This window comes from Lathyrus oleraceus, chromosome 7, assembly GCF_024323335.1.
Source record: "Lathyrus oleraceus cultivar Zhongwan6 chromosome 7, CAAS_Psat_ZW6_1.0, whole genome shotgun sequence".
Lineage (NCBI taxonomy): Eukaryota > Viridiplantae > Streptophyta > Magnoliopsida > Fabales > Fabaceae > Lathyrus > Lathyrus oleraceus.
The window spans coordinates 349,287,203-349,301,456 of record NC_066585.1 but is presented as its reverse complement, the minus strand read 5'-3'; positions in this window follow the sequence as shown (position 1 = coordinate 349,301,456).

Here is a 14,254-nt window from a genome sequence, read left to right as displayed (position 1 = left end):
TTTGACTGGGTATCTTGAGTAACTTCTCCAACAAGCTATCTCACCAATTGATCAAATTTCTCAAGGGACACTTAAAAATTCATCATCTTATGCATATATGATCTACCATGAGCCAATAAAGTCAATATAATTGGAAGTTAGCAATTTGGTTGAAGGTGGTTGGCCAGATGGATTCAAGAGAAAACTTACAATAGAATTGGAAGTTAGCAAGTTGGTTGAAGGTGGTTAGCCAGATGGATTCAATATATGATCTACCATGAGCCAAGAAAGCCATATGAAAATGATTATAAGAGAAAACTTACTCTAAATTACATTCCAAACAACTTTCATGTTGAGACCTAGATCTAGTTTTGCTTGGAAAATCATCTTCTATGTTGAAACATTATAGGTCATTTTGTCTAAACCCTAATTTGAAAGTCAACTTCCCAAGGCCATAACTTGCCAATATTTATGAGATGAAAGATTTCCAAGTTGCACAATTAAATTCAATGTGTCTGCTTCAACTTTTATGTTTGGAGTGGGGGCTAATTCAACTTTTTTGAGCATGTGATATGAGGTTACATTATAGGTCACTTTTGACCTATACCATTGATCAAGTGATTTTTCCAAACTTCAAAAATGCATAACTCTATCATTTTAAATCCAACTGACATGAAATTGGTGACCATTTTGAAGGTCTTTGATAGAGCTACAACTTTGATAAAGACACTTTTCTCATTTGAAGCTCATATAAAACGTTAAGCAAGGTGGAATATTGAGACATATAGCTTGACACTTAGAAAAAATTTGATATGTCAAAACTTTCCAAACTTTCACCTTAAATTTCTCCAAGTTCCAAGCTCCAAATGAAAAAGTGTTGAACATGAAATTTGTTCCTCTTGATCTCTCCTTTCCAAAGAGCTCAAATTCATTCATTTTGGATAAGTAATGCATAGGCTGCGCATGGCATGAACATGGTGTCATCACTTGGCAAAGATAAAACTTCAAATCCAAATGCACACTTGCCTTGCAATCCAAGCTGAATTCAGACTATCTAACATTCATTTGTGGACTTATGACAATGATTTTATGGGCCTATGCGCGCCCATGCACCCATGCATCATCAATGACCAAATTTGGAAAGTGATTTCAAGTGTGCAAATATCAATGGTTTCAACTATAAATAGAGCCTCATATGCTCAGCAATTGACACACATTGGCGCCAGCTTTGATCCCTCATCTCTAACCCTCACTTTGCAAAGGACAAACCTGAGAAATTCATTTGAATTTGAGGTTGAATTTCCACTATTTTGAAATTTAAATCTCCAGGAATCCATAGCCTTGTAAGCATTTAATCCTTCTTCTGAAAGCATTTGGAGTGACAACAAGCACGGGCAAGATCAAGATCAGTTGAATCCAGACCTCTATTGAAGGTATTTTCCAGAAATTTTGATCTCTTCGATTCTCTCAAATTCTTGCTCAATTCTATTGATTCTTTGGTTGTCTGAAGTCCTGCCAATGTAGGCAAGAAGGTTGAGTTGCTTTGAGGCCAAATCGAAGCAACTTAGTTCATGTACCTCAAATTTCAACTCCATGTATCTCTCAATATACTTGGAGTTAGAGTGAATTGAGGTCAGATTCGAACTCAGTGCCATTTTTACTTTGAAATCATGTCATTGTTTTTAATTTTGGTGATGGTTGATGGTGGACCAGTCCGGTGAGGTCCACCGGAGAAGAAGACCGGAGCTACAGCTTCGGCCATGCGCTGGCATGTCTCACAGCCACATGATCCATGTAATTTGTTTTAATCACAATCGTTCCTTTTGAATACCAATGTTATGGTGCGCTGACTCATGTGCACGGTGGAACGCGTGTTTCTGGCCACTTAATCTACCACCTCAATTAATGAGGGAGATCAAGTGGTCCACGTTTTTTCTGATATTTTAATTTTCATTTTAATTGCATTATTTTCAATAATTCATATTAAATTCAATATTGATCCAAAAAATATGGGACTTTCACTAAAAAAATTCAAATATTTTTCTCTTTCATATTCTGAATTAAATTTATTTTTTGGATCATTATTAATATTTTTCATGAATTAATTGATTTTGCATTTTTTTTAATTGTTTAAAAATATTTTTAAATGTCCAAAAATTATGAAAAATTTTCTCCAGGGTCCTTTGACCTTGTTTGACCTATGATAAATCCCATGGCCATCTCTTTGGTGTTTTGATGAGATTTTAGGAATTGGACAAACCATATTTAATTTAAATGCACTATTTTAGTATTTTTTTAATTTGAATAAATGCCAAATAAATTTGTTGACCAATTGTGATGACTTGTTTATGTTTGACTCTTGTTGTTGGGCCTTGGTCAAGGTTGATTTGACTTTGTCAAATTAATATCATTGGATTTAGGGGATTGATGGAATGTACATTCCATCTCCCAAAATGAATGGATGATATTAATTTGGTAAAAGTCCTCCTTTGACCAATTTGTGTTTTGATCCATTCCCCTCCCACTTCATCTTATTCCCTTTCTTCATTCATTCACTCCCTTTGGTCTATGATATCTCAAAGTCCTAATACTAGTTGATTGAAAAATTGACATGAGTATGGATGAGATTAGGCCACATCTTTTGCATATTCTTTTTGTGTGTGGTATGTTTCATGAGCATAGTCCATTATACTATGTCTCTAACATGCATTAACACCAAAATTCTATTGCCCGACCTCAAATAGTTATGACTTCTACATAAGTTCAATTACAATTGCTTAACATAACGTTAAATTTGTGACATAAAAGGCATAAGTATTCTAGATAGTGAGATTGTAAGTCTCCCCTCTTTCATGGTATTGTATGGAAACTTGGCCTTCTTTCCTTCCTTTGGAAGATGTTTTGGCTCAAGGATTCATGCTTGTGATAAGTGGGTTGAGTGTTCTCCAAAGAATGTCTTGAAATGAAAAGCAAAAGAAAAACAATACTAACTTCTAACCAATTAACTACTAACTTTTAATTTCAAGCTTTTACTTTAATGCAATTTACTTTTAGCACTCTATTTCATTTGCCATTATTCATATCATTCTAATTATTTATGTTAATGCAATTTTCACTTTATCCATTTGGACCATATTGTGTGATATATTTTACTTGTGTATACTTTGCTTGTTTGTGTGGTCTTTGACCATTAATGTACATAATAACAACAAAAAAACCCTAAAAAACTTTTGCGTGGACTGTTGGCTTGATCTTTGACAAATGGACTTAGAATCTAGGCAACCTTCCTATGCTAAAGGACTTGGTCAATGCCAACTTGCTGAGAAATCAAGTGCTTGCAATTTGAACTTCATCTGATACATCTTTAAAGATATCTCTAAATTCATTTATAACATGATCATTGTGAAGCTGTTATTTTGAACCTGTGACTTGTGGAACTCATCTGTTACATGGGCTATTTTGGAGAAGATCATGGAATGGATAAGCTTGGATGTGGCCATCTTTATTTGATGTCTTGCTCTTCAAGATAATATAATTGTGAATTTGTGTGTTGCTTAATTCTAAAAGTCCAAGGGAATTCTGGGTTTCTATTGACATTCTTGTCTATTGGATTGCTACCCATTTGGTCAGATCTTTTCAACTCTAAACTTTTAATTCTGTACATAGGATAGTCTCTTCATCTTCTCCCCATTTCTTTAATTTCAAAATCTCTCCCTCCATTTTTAAAAATCTTCTTTGTGTGAACTATTTTTGTTCTAAACTTTGATCACTTTTTGCAAAAAGATAGAAACTTTGGCCTTATGCCATTGCATTTTCAAACTTCTTTTCTTAAATCAAACTTGTAAATAGACTTAACTATACTTGACTTAAACTTTCAAAAAGCCCAAAAAAGAACTAACTCATTCAAGCCATTTTTAGGCCTTTGTGCCTTTCAAACTTAATTTTTGTTAAAAACAATGCATCCACTTTGGAATTTGTATCACGAACTACGAGGTTTTGATCCCTCATTTTTATGTTGGTAAGTAGGCACAAGACCGAAGGTCTTGTCAAACACAAAAATATAATTAATGAATTCTTTTCTCATCCCCCCACTCTATTTGTTTGTAAACATCACTTTATACCAAGTACATATGCACACAAAAAGGGCTCCCTAGGAGTACCTAGGACACTTTGGGTGCTAACACCTTCCCTCTGTGTAACCAACCCCCTTACCTGTGATATCTGACTTTTAATTAGTTTTGATTTGAAAACTTCTTACTTTTAGGTTTTGTTCGTACTTTTTCCATTTTCCCTTGGAAACAATAAAAGTACGGTGGCGACTCTTGTTATTTGATCTCTAGCTTGTCAATAGCTTGATGATCATGAATTTCCCACTACAACATCTTGATATATTCAAAGTCTAATAAAGAGCACAAGGAGCATTTGAGAGTTCTATTGTAGATATTGAAAGAGAACCAATTATATGCGAAGTTGTCCAAGTGCGAGTTCTGGCTGCGAGAAGTGAGTTTCCTTGGTCATGTGATTTATAGTGGTGGTATAGTTGTGGATCCATAGAAGATAGATGTTGTGTTACAATGAGAGACTTTGAAGTCTGTTACGGAGATTAGGAGTTTTCTTGGGTTGACTGGTTACTACAAGAAATTCATTGAAGGTTTTTCGAAGTTAAAGTTGCCTTTGACTCAGTTGACTCAAAAGGGTCAAGCGTATGTTTGGGATGTGCATTGTGAGGAGAGTTTTCAAGAACTCGAGAAAAAGTTGATGTCTACTCCAGTTTTGATTTTACCGAATCCAAGTGAGTCCTTTGTGGTGTATTGTGATGCTTCGAAGATGGGTCTGGGAGGTGTGTTGATGCAGAATGGTCAGGTCGTGGCTTACGCTTCTCAAAATTTGAGAGTTCATGAAAGGAATTATCCTATGCATGATCTTGAGTTAGCAACTTTAACGTTCGTGTTGAAGATTTGGAGACATTATTTGTTTGGCTCCAGATTCGAAGTGTTTAATTATCACAAGAGTCTGAAGTATTTATTTGATCAGAAGGAGTTAAATATGAGGCAATGAAGATGGCTTGAGTTTTCGAAAGATTATGATTTTGGCTTGAGCTACCATCCAGATAAAGCTAATGTTGTAGCTGATGCATTGAGTAGAAATTCATTACATATGTCGATGTTGATGGTCAGAGAGTTAGAATTGATTAAGCAATTCAGAGACATGAGTCTGGTATGTGAAGAGACTCATAATAGTGTGAATTTGGGTATGTTGAAACTGACAAGTGGTATTCTTGAAGAGATTAGAGAGGGTCAGAAGACCGATGTGGGATTGGTTGACCGACTTGTGTTAATCAATCAAGATAAGGATGGTGATTTCGGGATCGATGAGAATTGTGTGATGAGGTTCATAAACGGGGTTTGTGTACCAGATGTACCCGAGCTTAAGAAGAGTATTATTGAGAAGGATTACAAAAGTGGGTTGAGTATTCATCTAAATGCCACTAAAATGTATCAAGACTTGAAGAAGTTGTTTTGGTGGCCAGGAATGAAGAAGGAAGTAGTTGAGTTTGTGTATGCTTATTTGACTTGTCAGAAGTCAAAGATTGAACATCGAAAGTCGTTGGGTCTGATGCAACTGTTGAGTATTCCAGAATGGAAGTGGCATAACATTTCCATGGATTTTGTGACAAGTTTGTCAAAGAAGACTAAGGGATGTGATTCTATTTAGGTGATTGTCGACATACTAACTAAATTGGCTCATTTCATACTGGTTAAGGTCAGTTATCATTTGCAGAAGTTATTTGAGTTGTATATTGAGAAGATTGTTAGATTGCATGGTATTCCATTGAGCATTGTATCTGATAGAGACCTGAGGTTCACATCGAGGTTTTGGAAGATTTTGCAAGAGGCGTTGGGTACTAAGCTGAAGTTGAGTTATGCTTATCATCATCCACGGACAGATGGTCAAACGGAGAGGACTATCCAATCCTTGGAGGGTTTGTTGAGGGCTTATGTGCTATAACAAGGAGGTGCTTGAGATATCTACTTATCGTTGATTGACTTCACTTACAATAACAGATTCCACTCAAATATTGGGATGGCCCTGTTTGAGGAATTATATGGTAGGAGGTGTAGGACACCTCTGTATTGGTATGAATCTAGAGAGACTGGAACAATTGGACCTGAGATTATGTAACAAAATTCTGAGAAGATCAAAATGATCCAAGAGAATATGAAAGCTTTATAAAATCTCAAGAATAGTTACCATGATAAGAGGAGGAAAGCACTTGAGCTCAAGAGGGAGATATGTGTTTTTGAGAGTTACTCAAGTAACCGGTGTTGGTCAAGCTTTGAAGTCTCGAAAGCTTACGCCATATTTTGTTGGTCCATACCAGATCTTTTAGAGGATAAGAGAGGTGGCCTATCAGATTGCATTGCCATCGTCGCTTGCTAATATTCATGATGTATTTCACGTGTCTTAGTTGAGGAGATACATTCTAGATCTGTCACATGTAATCCAAGTGAACGACATACAGGTGAGAGAGAACCTGACTATTGAGGCATCACCTATGCAGATAGAGGACCGGAAAATGAAGCAGTTATGCAGTAAAGAGATTGCCTTGGTGAATGTAGTGTGGGGAGGATCAGCTGGTGGGAGCATAACTTGGGAGCTAGAGAGTTATATAAGAGAGTTGAATCCGACTATGTTTCCTTCAGGTGATTTTCAAGGGCATAAATCTTTCTAAATGTGGGAGAGTTGTAACACCCTAAATTCAATTAATTAATTTAATTTAATTATTTAAAATTTTATTTGATTAATTGGTGTTTTAAATCATTTGTTATATGATGGTGGTGGTAAGTGTCCTTGAAGTAGAGGTATAGAAAGAGCAAGAGTTTAGTATAGTTGTTTAGAATTAATTAGAATTTTATTAATTATTAGAATAAATAGTATTTTATTTGAATTAATTAAATAAAATAGTAAAATGATATAATTTGGCTAGTGTGGAGAATTTGGAGAAATAAATGGGAGTAATGTGTTTGGGAGTTTGGGGCAATAGTGTGAATTAAGAAAATTGAGAGTTAATGAAGTAATTGGGAAGAAGTGTGTAGAAAACCCTAAGTTATATTTGAAGGAATTGAGTTTGTTGAGTTTTACGTAAAACAAAATTTTATGGTGAGAATAGGCAAAGGGTAGGGCTAAAGAAAGACTTCATTGAAGAACTTTAAGGAACTTCTACTGGAAAATCTAAGGTAAGGGGGGAGAAAGGGATACCAATTAGGTGTATTGCATGGTATGGTAGTGATGAGAAGTCCTTAACCTCATTAGGGTTCTTAGGTTTTTCTTCTTATGAATGGTTTATGATGAACTTTTGAAAATTGTTGATGGATCTTATATTTATATGTGTTGTTATGATGGATCCATGATGAATTGAGTGAATTGCGTGTTAGTTATAGATAAATGATGTATTGTTGAGTTAGATGTTTAGAGATGATAAAAATCCATATGTTTTCATGTACAATGTTTATATTGGTTTATTTTTTTCTCACCCCTTTTGCTTTCATGTTGTCCACCATGGGCATCTTGCAGATACTCAGGAGTAAAGTTTACTGTTGTAAGTGGAAGTTAGCTCATGGAGTTACTTTATTTAGTTTATGTTGTTAGAAGTCTTGCTCCAATTCTATAACATCGGGGTTAGGAACGCTAATTGATTACTAAGTTGGAGTTGTTGAGAGTTGCTTATGAGAACTCTGGTTTTTGAAAATATTTTATTTAAGGGAAAGTTTGAGACCAAATGTAGTGATACCGTAAATGAAGGTGAGCGTGCGACGACATGTGTTGATCAATGTTAGTAATTTCGCTGAAATGTTTCATTGATTGTTAAATGTTTGTCTTGTTAAAGGTTTTATCGTTAGTGACACCTTAGATTGTCGTGAAATTCTTAAAATATAAGTTTTGGGGTTTAAGATGTTACATACTTACATGTGTGTGTGTGTGTGTATGTGTGTGTGTGTGTGTGTGTGTGTGTGTGTGTGTGTGTGTGTGTGTGTGTGCGTTGCCTTAGTACCTCAAAACTTACTATCATTTAGTTTCTAATGATCTGATCAAAACTAGATAGAAGTCTAAACATAGAACTATGCAAGCTTTCATAATTTCACATCTTTAAGTTCATAACTTCAAGATCATACCTTCAAGTTTCTTTAATTGGATACCATTGTATAACCTTTTTAATTTGAACTTGATACATTTGAATGATGAGACTTGTATTCTCTGTCTTGCTCAGATGCCAACATCAGAAACCTTTGGAAGAGTTGACGTGATCAAAACCATTTGACAATTAGCATCATTATGACTATTCGATAATTGCCATCATCAAAACCATTTGTAGATATTACCCACACAATAAAAAGAACCATATTCTCCCCCCTTTTTTAGGATTACAATACATCTCTTAGTTAGGTGGTAAAATAGAAAGAAAGAAATAAAATATAATAAACGATTTGGAGTTGTTAAGCTCACCATCATTGATAAAAAGATCACACTCTACTCCCCATGAAATTATACTTCTTGCCCTTTGGCATTATAAAAAAAGAGATAAATATAGGAAGAGTAAACCAAAACATAGAACAAATATAACACATTGAGAAAGGGAAGATGAATAAGTAGGAGAAGAAATACCTAAACAATTTTAAATCCATGCATTATTGATTTAAGATTCCTAACTCAGTTTTTATGAAAAATAGTTTTTCTTTAGGAATAGGTTTTGTAAAAATATCTTCTAGTTGATTAGATGAAGACACAAACTCAATTATACAACCATTTTTTCAACATTACCCCTAATAAAATGGTTTCTAATCTTAATTTGTTTAGTCTGAGAGTGAAGTACCGAATTCTTAGTGAGATTTATGGCGCTGTTATTATCGCTTTTTATCGTGACAAACTTGATACTAACTCCTCAATCACTTAACTATTGTTTCATCTGAATACCTTGCACCAACCACTACCCGCAACAACATATTCTGCTTCAGCTGTGGATAACACGACACTTGCTTGTTTTTTGCTATGTTATGAGACAACTGAGATTCCAAGTAAGTGACATATATCACTTGTACTTTTCCAATCCAATTTACAACCAGCAAAATCAAAATTAGAGTACCTAACTAAAGTATGATTTATCCCTTTGGGGTACCATAAACCCATATGTGGTGTGCTAGTGAGATACCTCATAATGTGTTTGACTACAAAGAGGTGATATTCTTTGGGGTTTGCTTGAAAACATGCACGTCAAAAGACAACAAACATAATATTAGGATGAGATACAATAAGACAAGAGAAGGGAACCTATCATACCTCGATTTTGGCTTTCTTCAAATGTTTTCCTCTTTCGTTCTTATATAAACTACATGAAATACTCATGGAGTTGATATTGGATTTGTTTTATCCATGCCAAAAAAATTCAATAGCTCTTTATAATACTTAAATTGATTAATGAGGGTGTCTTCCTTTGATTAATGAACTTGTAACCCCAAAAGGTATTGAAGCTCCCACATCATAGACATTTAAAATTCATTATGCATTATATATAAAAAAAATCCTTGCACAAGGTCTCATTAGTAGCATCGAACATAATATTATTGACATATATTTGCACAAGTAAAATGTCATGCTCGATTTTCTTAATAGGAGTGTTGTATCAACCTGCATTTTTGAAAGTTATTTTTAATCACAAACTTGCCTAAACATTCATACCAAGCTTTAGGGGCTTGTTTTAGACCATAGAGAGCCTTTTTCAACTTGAAGACATGATTAGGGTTAGAGAAGCTTAGAAACCCAGGAGATTGATTAACACACATTTCATTTTGGATAAATTGTTCAAGAACGTGCTCTTTACATTCATTTGGAATAATTTAAAATTTAAAATACATTAAAAGAATAAAAGCATCCTTATGGCCTTTAATATATCTACGAGGGCATAAGTCTCATTGAAATCTATGCCTTCCTATTGATTATATCCTTTTGCATCGAGTCTTGATTTATTTATTAAAATATTTTCATTTTCATTAAGCTTGTTGTGAAAGACCTATTTGGTTCCAATCACTATTTTAGATGAAAGTTTGGGAACGAGTTTCCAAACATTGTTTCTCTCAAATTGATTAAACTCATCTTGCATACAAGAGGCTAATGTTCATCAATGAGAGCTTCATTGACATCATTTTGGCTCAATTTGGGAAATAAAGGCCATAAAGTTACTTACCTGGTTAATGGAGTGTCAAGTTGTGACCGTCTTAGAAATATCTCCAATGACGTTCTGGATTGGATGATCTTTTATGGTCATTCATTCCTTGGGTAGATCTTGATGGTCATTTCCTGTTTTTTTGTTTTGATTGAGTTCACTTGTATTTTTGTTTAAATATTTGTATTTTTCTTGATTAAGATCTTTATCTTGATCCTAGTATTCTATGTTCGTGTTCTCTAAGATACCTTTGTTATACCATAAGAAGAAACTTCTCCCATCGTAGGAGTTAAATAAGAGGACATATTTATATCTTCAATCATATGATTTGAATATCCACTATCAATATGACATTTTGAATTTGATTTGTGAAGCACATAAGCATCACAATTCAACCTTTTGACCTTTAGTACCCAAACCTTATTTTATTTGTGGATTGTCATGGGAAATATATATGTTTCTTCCTCTTTTTCAGATGTATCGGAGGGGTCCATGTCATTATCGTCCCATGTGATTTAATCTATCTCTAAATCTTTTGTCGTCTTTTGTATATTCTAAATTTCCTTTGATTATGCAGATATTCGGACTTTATGTGACCTCTCTTTTTGCACTAGAAGTAAGTTAGAAATGATCTTTCTTTACTTTGCTTATGTAATTTTGAAGTTTGTTTTTTCATGCCCTAGAAATTTATTGGAATTTTGAAACATAAGATTCATGTCTTTATCACTTTCACTTTGGTAGTCTTCATCTTATGAGTCTATGTTTCGAGCCTCTGTAACTTTTAGTACTAGAATTTTCTTTTTTTTGTCGCCTTCTTCATTCTGAGCTAGCCTTTTTAGTTTTATTTCATGTTCTTGCAATTTTCCAAACAAGGTAGCCAAATCCATACAAGACAAGTCTTTAGATTCATAAATCATAATGCCTTTAGGCTGCCAATTCTATTTTAAGCATCTCACACCTTTAATAATCAAATCCTCACACAAGAACTCATCAATACCCATAGTGGTAGTGATAATGCTTTTTGCTTTCAAACTGCACTGCACTTTTTCTTTAACCTATTTGATCTAAGTATCTCTATCTTTATTTTACACAACACCATAAACTAGATATGTGGAAACAAAAAGATCATTTTTTATAGAAGTCAAGATATCATAATTCATCTCCTCTATAATTATTATCATATTCTCTTTCCACAAAGCATACCTTTGTCCATTGAAGGATAGATGTCAGTTTAGTGAATCATTTGAAGTCATTTCTACCTATTTATATGATTAGTCTTGTAATAGGTGTTAGACTCTGATGTCATTTGTTGACCAAGTGACTCCAAAAATAAGAGAGGTATGGGTGAATTGTGATATTTAAATTAAAAAAAAGGTTTATAAAAACTCTTTGATTTAAAACCGTTTATGTTAGAAGACATAAATAGGATAAATAACAGAAATAAAATAGATAAGAGATATAAATATTACACCTGAGATTTATCATGGTTTGGCTTCAACCACTTGGCTTACTCCGGTCGCCAAGAGTTTCCCCTTGAGACTTCCACTATAACAATCTTGAGCTTTTGCACAGGTTCATCCCAACAACCTTACAAAACAACTTGAACTTTAGCACATGATCAACCCAACAACCTTTCACAAATAACCTAGAGCTTTTACACAAGCTCAACTCAATAACCTCAACTCAAGTTGTTACTGATTTAGGTTGCAACCTTCAAATCTATTATAAAAGGATCGCACGAAAACTATGCTTTTAAATAAATAGACAGAGCATACCCTTCTCCATTGAAGGATGTGAGTCTGTTTAGTGAATCGTTTGAAGTCATTTCTATATCTTTAGACGATTAGTCTTATAATAGAAGTTAGGCTTTGATTCCACTTGTTGGCCAAGTGGCTCCAAACATAAGAGGGGAGGGGATGAATTGTAATATTTGAATTTCAAAAAATAGGTTTATAAAAACTCTTAGATTTAAAATAGTTAATGTTAGAAGCCATAAATAGACAGAGAAGAAGCAACACAATAAGATAAATAACAAAAATAAAATAAAAAAGGGATAAAAAGATTACATTTGAGATTTATCACGGTTTAACCTAAACCACTTGACCTACTCCCTTCCCAAGAGTTTTCCCTGAGATTTCCACTAAAATAATCTTGAGCTTTTACACAAGTTCAGTCTAACAACCTTACAAAACAACTTGAAATTTTGCAAATGATCAACCCAACAACCTTTCACAAACAGCCTAGAGCTTTTACACAGGCTTAACTCAATAACCTTAATTCAAGCTTTTACTGATTTAGCTTGCAACCTTGAAATATTTTACAAAATGATCATAAAAGAACTATGATTTTGAATAATTTTTTTAGCATAAAGTTAGTATAACACATCTCTCAGATGAAACTTTTCACTTTCTTGACACTAAGACAATTCTATTAAGAAAACCTTCATAAAAAAATAAGAAAAAGAAGGATAATAAAAAGTTTCTATTTAAAAAATTGGCGTGTTTTAAAGTGAGGAGAAACCTCTTTAATATAGGAAAAAATCTGGCTAAAAAAGGAAAACAACCCATGAGTCTTTTTAATTATTTAATCAATTAAAACTATGTACTAATCGATTAACCAAGCCAAATTAGGAGAGTTTAAATTTCAACATCACTTAATCGATTGCCAACTTCATTAATGGATTAAAAGGTGTTACACTTTGATTTAATCAATTAGAATGACCTCTTTATCGATTAGACAATGCATTTTAACTTCCTAATTAATTAAACAAACTTCTAATCAATCAAGCACTTGCCCTGATTGGTTTTAAGAAGGTTTATGAAAGATTTAACACTTTTTATGTGTTTGAGCGCGTGAAGCTAGCGGAAATATACCCGAATGTATCGCACGCTCGAACATAAAATAGAGGCGCCATCGAACTTTATTTATTCCCGAAGGAAAGGGAAAACATCGATAAAACCTGGGGGAAAGAGATATGTTGGGTAAGGAAGTCGGTTATGCAAGGGGAAGGTATTAGCACCCCAAACATCCATCGTACTCCATGGGAATTGTTTTGATTGTTCTCGCTCAAATAGGTGTGATATCTAAAGATTACTCGTGAAAGAATGGGGAAAAGGAAAAGAAAATAGATAAAGTGCTCGGTGAGGATTAGGGCCCTCCTGCCTACGTATCCTCATAGTGCAATGAGGAATACAGAGCTCCATAGTTCGAAGAACTAGTGCTGGGAGGTGAAAAGAAGTGTGATTAAGGTATGGTATGAGCCAAGGAATAATGTTGTTAAACTCCAACAAGGGTGAAAAGATGAACCCAAGAGTAAGGTGGCTTTTACCAGTACGTGGGCTAGCATGGTTGTCGCTATAAGGTAATGCCGAAAAGATGAAGAAATAGGTGTTTGGGCACAGTCCCAAACATCTCTTGATTCACAAGGGGCCGCAAGAAGGAGCACAAAGAGGTGGTGTATTTGGCTCAAAGGTAACTGGTATATCACATGGAGTGAAGGAAGGTAGAATACGAGTGTCATGGAAATGAATGGAATGAAGTGACCAAAGTCACATAAATGAAGTATTTGGCAACGAGTGACTGAAGAGATATTGTTTGAAACCGAAAGGTGAAAGTGTATTGGAATCCATAAGAGAAATGGGACTTGTACCATAGACGGAAACAACTTTAACCGATATGTGGACTAGCACGAGTATTTAGCCAAAAACAAAGACTGAATTAAGTGTTTGGGCACAATCCCAAACAACTCTATGTAGAAATGTGGATTTTTCGCTAGGCATCCTAAAAGGGTGTATATGGAATTCCAAAGAAAATGTATTTCAATGTCAAAGGAATGATGTGTCACTGGATGAACGATTTATGATCGAAGGTAGATAATGGATCATGAAAGATATGAGTGATGCCCTAAGGTGGAAGGAGGAATAATTAGAAGTATGCTCGCCAAGAATTCACATCCTCGTGCATACACATTCTCATCGTGCAATGAGAAAGTCAGAGCAATCGTAGTTCGTGGAACCCACAAATGGAAGCAACTCGGAACCAAAGAGACAATGATGA